This window comes from Drosophila ficusphila, unplaced genomic scaffold (assembly GCF_018152265.1).
Source record: "Drosophila ficusphila isolate 14025-0441.05 unplaced genomic scaffold, ASM1815226v1 contig_197, whole genome shotgun sequence".
In the NCBI taxonomy this organism is placed as follows: domain Eukaryota; kingdom Metazoa; phylum Arthropoda; class Insecta; order Diptera; family Drosophilidae; genus Drosophila; species Drosophila ficusphila.
The window spans coordinates 6,235,178-6,247,850 of NW_025064091.1; the positions used below are offsets into that span (position 1 = coordinate 6,235,178).

The 12,673-nt window shown below is 40.5% G+C and overlaps 1 protein-coding gene across 2 annotated transcripts in view; it reads right to left on the reverse strand.

The window, feature by feature from the left end:
- The window catches only part of LOC108097954 (innexin shaking-B), a 140,354-nt gene that overhangs the window by 58,692 nt on the left and 68,989 nt on the right, over positions 1-12,673 (reverse strand). The gene's annotated exons all lie outside the window — the stretch shown is intronic.

The following is a 12,673-nucleotide window of genomic DNA, read 5'->3' on the forward strand; positions in this document are numbered from 1 at the left end:
CAAGTGAAGTGTATAAAAAGCAAATAGGTTCTTTAATTCATGATAATGTTGCCATGAATAAGTATCTCAGTACTTTAGATCGCGGGGAACTTCGCTAATAACAATACGATTTTTACAAGATTTTATTTCTGTATGAATACAAATTCATGAGCAGTAAAATACAAATTTGCAAGTTTAACTGAATTCGTCATGAATAAAATGTCCATAATCGGGCATTTCCCCCAAATAAGTTTACCTATAAAATACTCCCTTTTGAGTGGCATAAAAAAAGTTGTAAGTCGTTTCAATTTCTGCAGTATAAAGTGCGCGTCATAAAGCAAATGTCACTTGGTTACCCCGTGAACTAACCGCGATTTGTCAGGATTATTGGGTTTGCTAGAGTTGTGGCTGCTCCTAAGCAGCGTCATCAATATTAAGTTACCAACTAAAAAAAAAAAAAGGGAAGCATGATTTCCGCCACTTTTGACTGATAGACTCGTACTGCTTTGTTCAACTTTATTATTCTTGGCAAACTGCTTCCACTTTCACTATATCTTCTGCGTACTTCCTTTGTGTGTCTGGGCCTTTTGGGTTTTTTTTTCGGTTGGTAGTGGGAAACTTCTTGTGGCTCGTAAATTTTATGAAATAAAATGGCAATAAAACATGCCCAAAACATGTGTATGTGGTGGGTGCGTATTTCTGTTTCTGTATATTCTGCAATTATTTGATTACTTTTGCTCTCGGAATTTATTAGCTAAGCAAACATGGAAATTCACACACATCCGGGGAAAAACTTTTGCCCAGGCACGTTTACGTTTGAAGGGGGCGAAAAGCGAGTGCAAATATTGAATTAATCAAATTTCATTCTCTCGTGTGTAATTATTCGTGAGATTATGGATATACAGAAACGAAAGCAAGGTGTATTTGCCATGTCAAGAGGTCTTGGGGGCGGTTCCCTGAAAAGTTTAAGCCGTGCTATAACACTCATATCCCAAATCACAGCCTCAAAACCCCGATAATCCTGCCGAAAACTAGCCTAAGTCCTTAGCCACACACAAACACGCACCCCCACACACACACAAACACACACACCGACAAAGCGACAGGCTTTTGACAACAAAGATCCCAAAAGGAGAACCTAAAATTTGTCACATCGACTTAAGCTACTTACGGGTAAAAATGCAAATTCCCCAAAAAGGACACTCGAGTGATGCGTCGATAATGCGATTTCAATGAGCATATGCGTTTATCACATTAAAAGACAATTTGGCATATTAAAAAAAGAGAAGAAAAAAAGGAAAACGAGTCCCGAAATTGTGGATCAAAAGCATTCGGGACACAATCCTTTTGCCAGGGATTTGGAAAAAAAGGCGAAATGTTGGCAATGGCTCCTTGGCTCCAGGACCGCGAATCGAATCAATAAAATTCAAATTAGTTTTGGGCAATCAGACGAGCGAGCCTACTGCCAATCGGAATCCCATCCTGGCGCAATCATTTAGCCATTGCCATGGCAAAAAGGATGCGCCCTTCTGGCCAAAAGTGTTTGTGGCCACTTGAAACAAAAGGAAATCCCCTTCTGGCGCGGGGGGGGGGGGGCGATGAAATCCCGAGAAAATCGGCCGAGTTGTTATCCGGACAAATCAAATCAGAATCAAGTAATTTGCCATGATTTCTCGGCGCTGTGACCGCAAGCTCAATTAAATTACCGAAAATCCAGAGACGACAACTGAGTAAAAACGAGGATTAAATGGCCGTTAGAGATGCTCTATAATAAATTATGGGTATTTAGACCCATTTAAATATTAAAGCACATTTTCTTGTAAACCTAACTAGAGTAATCTAATAACTGCTGATTTAGGTATTTTGATAATTAGGTAATAATATTCATAATGGTACAAAATAATTCCAACGTAATTAAAACACTTTAATGTAAGACTTTCACTGTTAAACTTTAAATTTAAAACCACTGCGAGAGAAATAGTTATTTTTAGTGCTTCCTCGCTGCTCGCAATTTATGCAAATTCGATCGATTGAAGTGTTGTTAACAACTTTATTCCCGGCTTATAGCCTAGCCAATTGAACCGAAATAAGCCGGGAAGAGTGTGCTGGCATGGAAAAGAAATGCCCGAGAATGGGTGCTATGGATTTGTGGCACTATCCTTGCGGCTCCATCTCCTCCCGCCTCCCTTTTCCCAAGAGCCCTTCTCCTTCGCTCCTTGACGCTTCGTTTGGTTTTCGGCGATTTGCATCCCTCGTTTGGGGAACTTGGCGAACTCCAATTTGCCCTCGCTCCCCAGGACTTTTGGGCAATCCCTCAGCCTGTTTGTGGGTCATGGTGGCTGCGGCCAAAGCGTTAAGTGTCCTGGATTTATTATTGGATTTGTGCGCTGGCAGGATGTGTGTTATGTCTTCCTGTTGTGTAGCAAATCTCGGCAAATATGCGTGGCAACTTTAGTTAAAGTTCCCACCCCCGAAATCCAACGACCGACGAGCGACGACCAACGACCATACAAGCTCAATCCAATCCCTCTGCTAATGTGGTTTGTTAGTTCTTCTCGGCTGCCATTAAAAGGCTTTGTTATGGGATTTTGTGTACGTGTTGAAATTTACAAAGTTTCACCATCACTTCTTCCTCTCCGCCGTCTAATAATCAATTTAGGTGGAAACTCTTGGCCAGAAAACAGCTTTAAGGCCATAAAACGTTCTTCTATGTGTATGTGTGTGTGTGTGAATGTGAGTGTGTTTGCTGTATCCTGGCAAAACCGATTATGAGCATCTTAAGAGCAACAAATTTGCTACGCTTTATGGCCCAGGAACTTGGAGGAAAGTCCAGGGATCGAGGGAAGGACCTGCACTTCAAGTGTTGCTCAATATTTAATGGTTGCCGGGAAAAACAAATAAGTGGCACGGCACACAGTGCAGGAGTTATTTGCAGCTGAGTTTTCCAGCACGGATGGGAAATCTTATTTAAGACAAAGGGAAATGAATAAAGGCAAGGCAAGAAGTAGGTCATGTAAATTTCACTAAAGCTTTATTAAAAGAAAATATTGCGTGCTGTGAGAAATACGTAAATGCTTTTAAATAAATTCGTTGAAATTGAAAGGTTTGTAAGAAGCTTTGTTTAAAGTTTAAAATGTTTAAAGCAATAATCCTCTTTGTGATTTTCAGTTAACTTTTGAAAAAAGTAAAATAATTGTCTAAAGAATTCCATAATACTCATAATATTTGTGGCCTTTAATTAAGGTATGACTTGTTTATGGCAACAATTTTTTGTGGGCTTAACCCAGCTCAGCTTTAAGGCTCGTTATCCTGGCTGTTGTATTTTTCTCACGGGGGTGAACCAAAAAAAAAAACAAATTGTATATTCGCGACAAGAGCAGATTTGTTTTTTCAAATTTTTCTGGCTCTTTTCATAGCGAAAGTTAAGCAAATTCATGGACAAAATGCTTTTTCACCGAGGGGGGCCGGCTTTTTCCTAGGTATTATTGCTGGCCTGGGGGGCTATAACCCCCTCGCTTTTCCCACTTAATCCCCTTTCTCGGCTTACTTTTCCGCAGTCTGTTTTTGGATTTTCCCCGTCTCGCTTTCTGTTTCGCTTTTTTTTTTTTGCTCCATTCTATTTTTTTTGGCATCGGTTTATTTTTATAGTTATTACACCCAGCCTTTGTCGTGGGTTGTCTTTATTGTGTCACGCTGTCGCTTCAACTCTTTGCCTTCCTCGGGATGTTAAAAATGGGTGGGAAAATGGTTGCAAAGGCGAGTGGAAAAATGGGTGTTCCCCTCAAGCACCTTATTGTTCTCATCGCCCATCATCCATCGTCGTCGATTTCTTCGCTTTTCCCAGCTTTCCTTACTCTTTTTTTTCTTGCCGCTTTGCGGTTTATTTCTCTGTTGGCTGTTGCTGTTGTTGTTGTTGTTTCTGCAGCTTTTATGTGGTCTCAGTTTTAAAAGGATTAAGCTGTCGTTAGGTTTTTGTTCGCCATTCGTCCTTTCCCCCCTTTCCCCTCATTCCCCTCCATCCGCTCCTCTTTGAGTGTGTCTCGACTTTAAGCATCGATTATCCATAAAAAGCTGCAGGCACCGCAAATGGTTATGGAAAAGGACGCAGGAAAAAGATAGCAATAGTGGGAGCGAAAGGGACGGATGGAGACTGGTCATCTACCGTTGCATCTCGACTTAAGTCCCTTATTGATTCAATATGCAAAACAGATTGAATCCGAAGGATATCCCCTGTCCTTTTTTGCTGCACTTGTGAACCTCTTTATTTCGCATGTGACTTTTCTCAAAACAGATTGAAATCAGAGCCATAAAAAGTTTGCACTTTAAAAATGATTGAAGTATATATAAATTTACACAAATAAATTTAGTTCCTTAAAGTTCCTTAAAGTATGTTTTGAGCCCAATTATTGTTGTTATCTTTATAATTCTGATTCCATTTTTTGAGATCTCATTCTCAAAGCTTAAAAAGTTATTATGCAAAACTCTATTCATACACTTTGTTTACTTACAATTAAATTTGAAATTACCATGCCGCGGGCATTTATAATTAGATTTACCCCAACAACCAACAGGTAACTCGATAAATTTCCTTTCAATTTTCTGCCCGGAAAAGTAGGCAACGAAAATTGTTGATCACGTTGCCCTTCTTCTCCCAGCAAAATAATTAAGTAAACATTACACCCTTTCTCAACCACGCCGCGCACACTCATGCATGAATTTATTCGAGTTGTTTAACTTTCTCAGGTAATCTGAGTTACCTGTCAACACCACGCGAGAAACTCAAAGGGAAGGTGGCGAGAAGGACGCGTCTATCTGGCTCCTTGCGAAAATCAACACAATGTGGCCAGAAAGTCGAAAAGGTGTCCGACGTGAAAGAAAACAAAAAACACAAAAAACGGGCTCGGGAGGAGGACCAAAGGACATAACCGAAGGACCCAAAGACAAAAGGCGGCAATAAAGCTGCTGAGTTCCGCAAAGGTGTTGCTGAAAAAAGCATATTTTTCTGGATCCATCCGGGCGAGCAAAAGGGTTAGGTATCCATAAAGCGAGAAAACAATACGAAAAGCCAAACACATTTAAATTCAAGGCGGCAGAACTTGAAAACACTCTAGGTTTTGTTAAAATCAAAAAAAGGTTTAAAAATGATAATTTTTTAATGAAAAAACAAAACATTAACCATTAAGCTTAAGACCTTTAAAAAATGTATAATATATAAGTAAAATTTACCACCGACATAAAATGTCTTAAATTTAAAACACTTCAAGAATGATATACCCATTGAAAGAGCATCATAAAATGTGTGCTGCGATAAAAAATAATAAAATTTAAAATGTAAGGACCGACTGGTCAGGAAAAGCGGGGGAAATATTTCCGTGGAGGCAGGGGTGGAAAATCGAAAAAGGGAAAGCCTTAGCATATTGTGTCGCTGCCCGTTTTGCGGCTTGTATGTATGTTTGTGCTTCTCTCGGTTTTCCTTTTTTTCAAGCACTTTTTCCCCTTCTGGTTTTTATGATCGGACCTCTCAGACCCCGAAAAAATCCCCCTCTGCCCGCCGCCCACGTATGTGGCCAAATTAAATGCCGCAAGAAAAAACGATTGGGTCAGAGAGGGTTTTTACCTTTTTTTTTGTGTTCTGTTTGCTTTTGTTTTCTTTCTAATATTTTTTTTTTTTGGTTTAGCGAGAGGTCAGCCGGCAGGTGAAGCAAGTGACAGCGGACAGATTGGGTTAGTCCGGGACCGTCGCAGGATGTCCTTTAGGGGGGCGCCAGGGGAAAGTGAGATTACGACGACAGCGAAATGAATACCGCAAAATTATGTTGACTTACAGGTGACTTTAAGAGAGCTTTAATGAGGAGTAGAAGTTGCAGATTAAAATATTTTAACTTAAGAAGATTGATAGAAAGATCGAAAGCTTAAACATAAACTATCATTGTTAAAAACGGTTTATTTTATTATACCCTTGCAGAGCAAAGGGTATTATAATTTTGGCCAGAAGTTTGCAACGCAGTGAAGGAGACACCTCAGACCCCATAAAGTATATATATTCTTGATCAGCATCACGATCTGAGTCGAAATACGTCTGTACGTCTGTCCGTCTGTCCGTCTGTCCGTCTGTCCGTCTGTCTGTCTGTCCGTCTGTCCGTCTGTCCTCCTGTCCGTTTCTGCCTAAACTAGTCTCTCAGTTTTAAAGCTATCTTGCTGAAACTTTCCCAAAAGATGTGTAGTTATTGCACGCAGTATATAAGTCGGAACGAGCCGGATCGGCCGACTATATCGGATAGCTCCCATACAAGAGGTCAAAAAAATAAAGGATAAAAAATTATTACTCCGTTGTTTTTGATCAGATCGACTTGAATTCTTCAAGATGGCGTTTTCTAACGGTTATTAAATTTCGGATTAAATTTTATCAAAATCGAATAACCCTATCATATAGCTGCCATAGGAAAGATCAAAAAATATATATAGAAATAATGGCAAAATAATCATAACGTTGTTGTTTTTTATTCCACGAGCATGATTTTTACAACATCGACTTTATGAACTACCCTTGACCCGAGAAAAAAATTTCATCAAAATCGGACGACTATATCATATAGCTGCCATATGAACAATAGTCGAAAATATGGAAAATTAATAGAAAAGTCGTCATAGCTTCGATGTTGTTAGCCTTTATGTATTTTGTTCGATATGTTTGATGACTGCAAGGGTATATAAGCTTCGGCTTGCCGAAGCTAGCTTCCTTTCTTGTTTATAATAAAACAAGGCACAAAATTCTTAAGAAACTGTTTCTATTTATAGAATTTTTACTTTAGGATGTAATATACGATTCCTAAGTGTCAAGCTGGCTCCTAACCGAAAACTTTTGTGAAAGTAGTTTGCCCCTGCCTTTTTCGGCCCTATAATCCCCATCACAGTAATTAGCAGGCCAGACTCATTCACATTGCATATCTATAATTGCCAGATCTCGACCAAGTGCAATCATACTTAATGCAAAGTGGTCAGTAGTGCTGGCTCGTTTTTTCCCTGGATTTTCCCAGGGTTTTTCCAGCAACGTTCTTACGCCCCCCTCCGCCCACTCGGGGGCTTTTCAATTGTGGCACTCATCTTGGGGCCCTCATTTCATTCACCTGGCTGCTGGCCTTATCACGACCTTTTGCGGCCTATTCAGAGGAGTCCTTCCCCCTTTCTCCCCTTCTTTCTCCTCTTTCCCCATTTATCCCCCTCCCCCTCTTTGATTTAGGCACGTAGGCGTGCTCAAGCGAGCGACAGTCGGACCGACACACACAACGGCACACAGAAACATAGGGTAACACTCGCAGGCGAGCATATTTTAGACGAACACTTTAAACCTTTAACCCGGCAACCAAGTGCAGAGCACAACACTCACCCAGAATACCCTTTAAATGGGTAATTCAACTGTGTATTTATACACCCAATAACTACAATGGAGCTTTTTCAATGCTTAAACATTTTATAGCATACATTTTGGGGCAATATTTTGGTGCCAAATAAAATGTAATTTTATATTTGTGCAGTTGGTAGATAAATATATTTTTTAAATACATTTTCGAACTCAATACTCTCATTTAAAGTACTTCCCAATTAGCTAGCTTTTTGTGAGTCCCTTTTAAGTGAAAAAGGGTATTTCCCGCAATCAGGAAAAATGCCTGCCTTTCCCTGAACCCCTCCCCTTCGCCCCTTTTTCCGCTGTGAGCATGCTTTCCCTGCTCATTTCAGTCTCGGCGTGTTTAACCCTTTTGCTGGGCCACTTTTATTGCCCCGTGCGTGTCTGTGTGTCGTATGTGTGTGTGTCTGTGTGTGTGCGAATTATAAACTATTGTTTACACAAAGCGGAAGTCCTGGGCCAGCGTCTGCCATATATGCTTCATTAAATTATGCTTTATTAGCCTTTCGGGACTTGAATATGAAGTAGCACTGCCCCTCGACTCACCTCGTCAAAGCCATAAAATTCGGCGCATGCCTTGGGCCGTTCGTGGGTTAAGTGGGCAGTGCGGGGGGTTAAGGGAAAATTTATGTTTTTGTCAAGTGATAAAATTTTTAGCTTACACGAGCAGTTAACCAAAAGAGAGAGAGAGAGAGAGAGAGGGAGAGAGAGAGAGAAAGAGAGTGTGAAAAAAAGGGGCCAGAGATAGTGAAACCATAAATTGAAAATTCAATTTCTTCAAATGTGCCACCTCACCTTTGGCCATTTACGATTTGTTTGGGTTAAGTAAGAAAAAAAGAAAATGCTTTAACCCTTTTCTGTTGGGCCCTTTGTTTGTCCCTTTAGCTTTTTGTGTGTGCCTGTGTTAGTGTGTTAGTGTGTGTGTAAGCCCAAGTTTATTTAGGCCATAGTAATTGGCGTCTGTGAAATGCAAATTGATCATTTTCCGCTGGCGCACTAATTAGTCAAAGTGTCCCGCAAGGATGTGTATGAATGGGCTTGGGCCTGGGCACCCAAGGGTTAAATCAACAACGAACGGAGGACAATGCCGAGCTCATCGCTCATCATCAGCTGATTAGACCGGTCCTGCGACTAGATAAACACGTTCCCATCTCATTTTCTGCACCGACATCAAAAGGAAAATTTTCTGCTGAGCTTGCCCCTTTTTCGATTTTCCGATTTTTCTGCTTTTCCGCTTTTCTCCCCAAGAGAGAGAGAGCGGTTCGCAGTGAGATCAAGGTGGAGAAGCTCCACCTTGAGACAAGTCCCAGCCAATTGATTGATGTTCGGCTAGTGCTCACCTCTAGCACACACACAAATCAAGGGGGGAAATCTCGGAAAATATGCTAACAAAAGTGTGCGCCTCTCCAAAAAACCGACTGCCTTTTTTCTAATTAAGCCAGCAGCAGCTACGACCTTCAAAAGCCAACAAAGTGCCATCAAAATATCGAGAGGGCTTTCCAAAGATGGATTAAGAACGGGTTGCCAAGGGCTGAGAAAGTGCCTCGAAATTGGTTATGGCCTAATCAATTCAATGTCAATTGCTAATCAAGATAGACGGGAAACTACTCTTGCAAACTACTCAACCCAAAAGGTGGCCCAAAAAATCATGCAAGGGAAAGTGGGAAAATAGCTTTTCTGGCAAGTTTGCTTGTTTAACTCGATGGTTTCACGGATTCTGCGCTTAGTTAAATGGATCAGTCTAATAACCGATTAGAGAACCGCTGAAAAAAGCAAGCGAGCACAGAGTCCATAAAAATATTGCTAGTCCCAAAACAACTAAATCAGTTTTAAGTTATTCAAGGCAACAAGCGCAAACCAAGCGAAAAGCAAACGAGAACCAAATAGCCATTTAGAGGCAAAACAAACAGATATGAGGGGCGGAATATTTACAAATATATGTGAGGCATAGGTTCACTTAAAAAAAATAAACCAAATATATAACATATTTGGACTTATTACTTTTAAGAGAATTTATTATACTGCTGGTTTTAAACCAAAACATTATATAGTTCAATTTAGAAAAATTATAGGTATGTATTTGTTTGGTTTCCTTTAAAAACTATCTCTATCTCTCTGTTATATTTTAAGTGTACGGATACTACGGAGTTTTCAAAGCGGGTGTTAGCCATCCAGGGTGCATTTCCATTGGATGCGATGCGAAATAAATTTCGATGGGGCCGAAGTGGAGTGGGGCTAACATAAAAGCCACTGGACTCTCCATAATACTACATATCACATGTACACATGTGAATTCCTAATCGATTTGCTGGCGCGAATAAACCCAAAAAAAAAAAAGAAACAACGAAAAGAGCGCCAAACCAAAATCAAATTAAATGAATTATTTAATGAAACACAAACCGAGTGGGTGGAGAGCAGGCAGTAAGATTACACGATTATGTGAGTTACGGTCAAGAATGTTTTATGAATGTTTATGGGCGCGTAAAATCTATTACGTCACGGCGTCGAGCGTCGGTTTATTGTCGCAACGGTCGTAACTCGGAGGAGTCCAGGACTTCAGGATTCCAGGACTTGAGGACTCCAGGACGCCCAGTCCCTTCTCACCTAATAAAGTGCAGTTCGGATACACTAACTTGAGGTAACCTTATAAATTTGCTAACTCACGTGGAATATAATAATAAAATTCTAAAATAAAAATATGATCTTAAATCTTGTATAAAAGAGCAACTCATAATTTCTTATTTTGATGCCTTTAATTGTTTCCTCAAAACCGTTTAGCAAACCAAAGAATTCCAAAGAATTTCCGGCCAAATCGAAATATTTGTCGAAGAGTATCCTTGTGGCAAATACCAGCGCTTAATTTTTGTTTGGTCCGCATAACTTCCGCCAAGTTGGGTATATAAAATAAAGATGACTTTCATGTGCCTGCCATGCATATAAATGATAAAAATACATGCTAATGTTTGTCTGGGCTTTAACTTTGCTTCGACTCTCCCCTTCCCCTCATTCTGATCCCATTACTCTGTGTGTGTGTGTGTGGGTGTGTGTGTGTGTTAGAGGGAGTGTGCGAGTTATAAGTCCTGGGAGCCAACTAAAGCAAAAGCTAATGGCATGCTTAAGTTTCAATTATTGGTAATAGAATTGCCTGGAAATCAAGAATGATTCTGCTCTTTTGGGTAAGGATTTGATTTGCCTTTTCCTTTTTATCCCCCCTCTCCCTCTCTCTTACTCTTCCCCCTCCATTTCGCCGTCTCCTTCTGGCTAATTAAGTGGGCGGAGGGGGCGTGGCAGGGGGAATTTGTTAACCCGCTTGTGGACACACATCAATCTCTGTCCGTTGATTGATGCGTTCTGCGACCAGTCTTGTTTTTGAAAGCAAAAATTAAACTCGCATGCGAGTGCTCGAAAGGGATGGCTATAGAATGACTAAAAGAGACGGGTGTATAAAACTAAAGAGTGAGAGAGGTAAAGATTTGCTGACACAAATCCAAAAGTTTTCGGGGCAATTACTTTAGATTTGTCAGCTTTCTCTAGAGGCTTTCAGCTCTAGTTTTTTTTTTCCGGGACTTTCCAACCACACTTTAACCCTCTCTTTGCCAGTCATGGTTTTAACCCTGACAGATGTTTTTTGGGAGCTCTTCTTTTTTTTTTATCTCTGGTGCACAAGTTTCCACATTAACCACCCAAAAAGCAGGCGAAGCCGCATTTAAATTTACCCTTGACTTGGGGAATTGAAAGAGTCCTTTTTTTTTTTTTGGTGACGCTGCACGTTGCACATGCTCCCCATTTGGGGGCCTCAGGGGGTTAAGAGGGCAAATGCCAGAAATAATGGCTCTGCCAGCTCAAGAAAAATTGCAAACGAAAAGTTTTTTAACTACGTGCCAGGGGAAAAACCGGGAGCAACGGAATTTAGGTGGCCAAAATAGGTGGTACTCCGTGTAATTTGGTGCCGGGCTTAAGGAATGTTTCTTCGGCCCAGTTTTAGAGCCATGCGAATGACTCCCCCACTTTTCCCTCTTAATTTCCCCGACCCACCTGGAAAACTTGCCTTAATTAAAGTCGGGCAACGCAAAATGTGAGTTACCAGACTTCACATTTATTTTAGTGAAAATATTTAATCTAAAAAAATGTAGCAATCAATGAAATTCCTCAATGAAAAAGTAAATAAATTAAAAACTTTTAATTCTTATGATCACTGTATGTTACTTGCAGTTAAACGCTTCAAAACATTTTAATTTTTCGGCATAATTCTCATTTGCCCAGCAAATCACTTTTGCGTGGGACTAGGCGCTTTTCACCAGGCCAAGTATCTCAGCTATTTTCTTGCCAAGTTGGGGAATAGTTTAGCTGGCCACGCCTCTTTTTGCCAAGCCACCATCCGCCGGCCCAACCAAACATTTCCTGAGAGAGAGAGCGTTAAAAGTTGTGGAACGCTGGCAATTTTCTTGGCTTGTTTTATCCCCAGGAATTTGATTATGCAACAATAAATCCTTTGGTCCATTTGGTGGGCGGTGGGCGGTGTGTGGTGGTTGGTGTGTGGTAGGCGTGATCTTAAGGAGTCTGTCAACAAAAAATAAAAAAAACAAGAGTGGTGGTGGGGGAAACAAAGTTTGGTGTGCCTTTTTGGTATTTGGGCCGCTCTCGCTCACGTGAAATTAGCATGTGAAAATATTTGTCAAAGATTTGAGCAAAATTATGCGCAGTGTTTGCCCAAACACAAACACACACAAGCAGCACACACACTTACACACTCACACACACGCTTACGAGAACATGGCAAACTTTGCAGAATTTTAATTTGAAATTTTCGACGAGTTCTTTGCGTGTATGTGTGTGTGTGTGTGTGTGTGTGCGGCCAGAAAGTTTGGCTGCCTGGCAAAATATTTGCCAAAAACGAAAAATTATGCAAAAAAAAAAGGAAGGAAAAAAACGGGAGAAAAAGTGAGGGGAAGAAGAAATTATGTGCCAACATAAACTAAAGCGAAAATCGCTTCAAAACTTGTTTGCCAAGTTGTCTATCTCTTTCCGGCCAAAAGCTGCCCTCTCGTTCGCTCCCGATAAGCCATTTACATAAGCCGAAACTGAAACCGAAATTGCAGAAGGATCTTGTTTGGCCACACTTGCTGGTACAATGCCTTTTTAGCCGAGCCAGCCGGAAAATGAAAATTATTGTGCCGAAATAGGGAAATTACAGGAGCCGAAAATTTTAGTTTCATAAGAATTGAAATATAAACCTTATTTAATCTAATATTTTAAATGGTGTATTAGAAGTAATCATTGCCTTCTGTA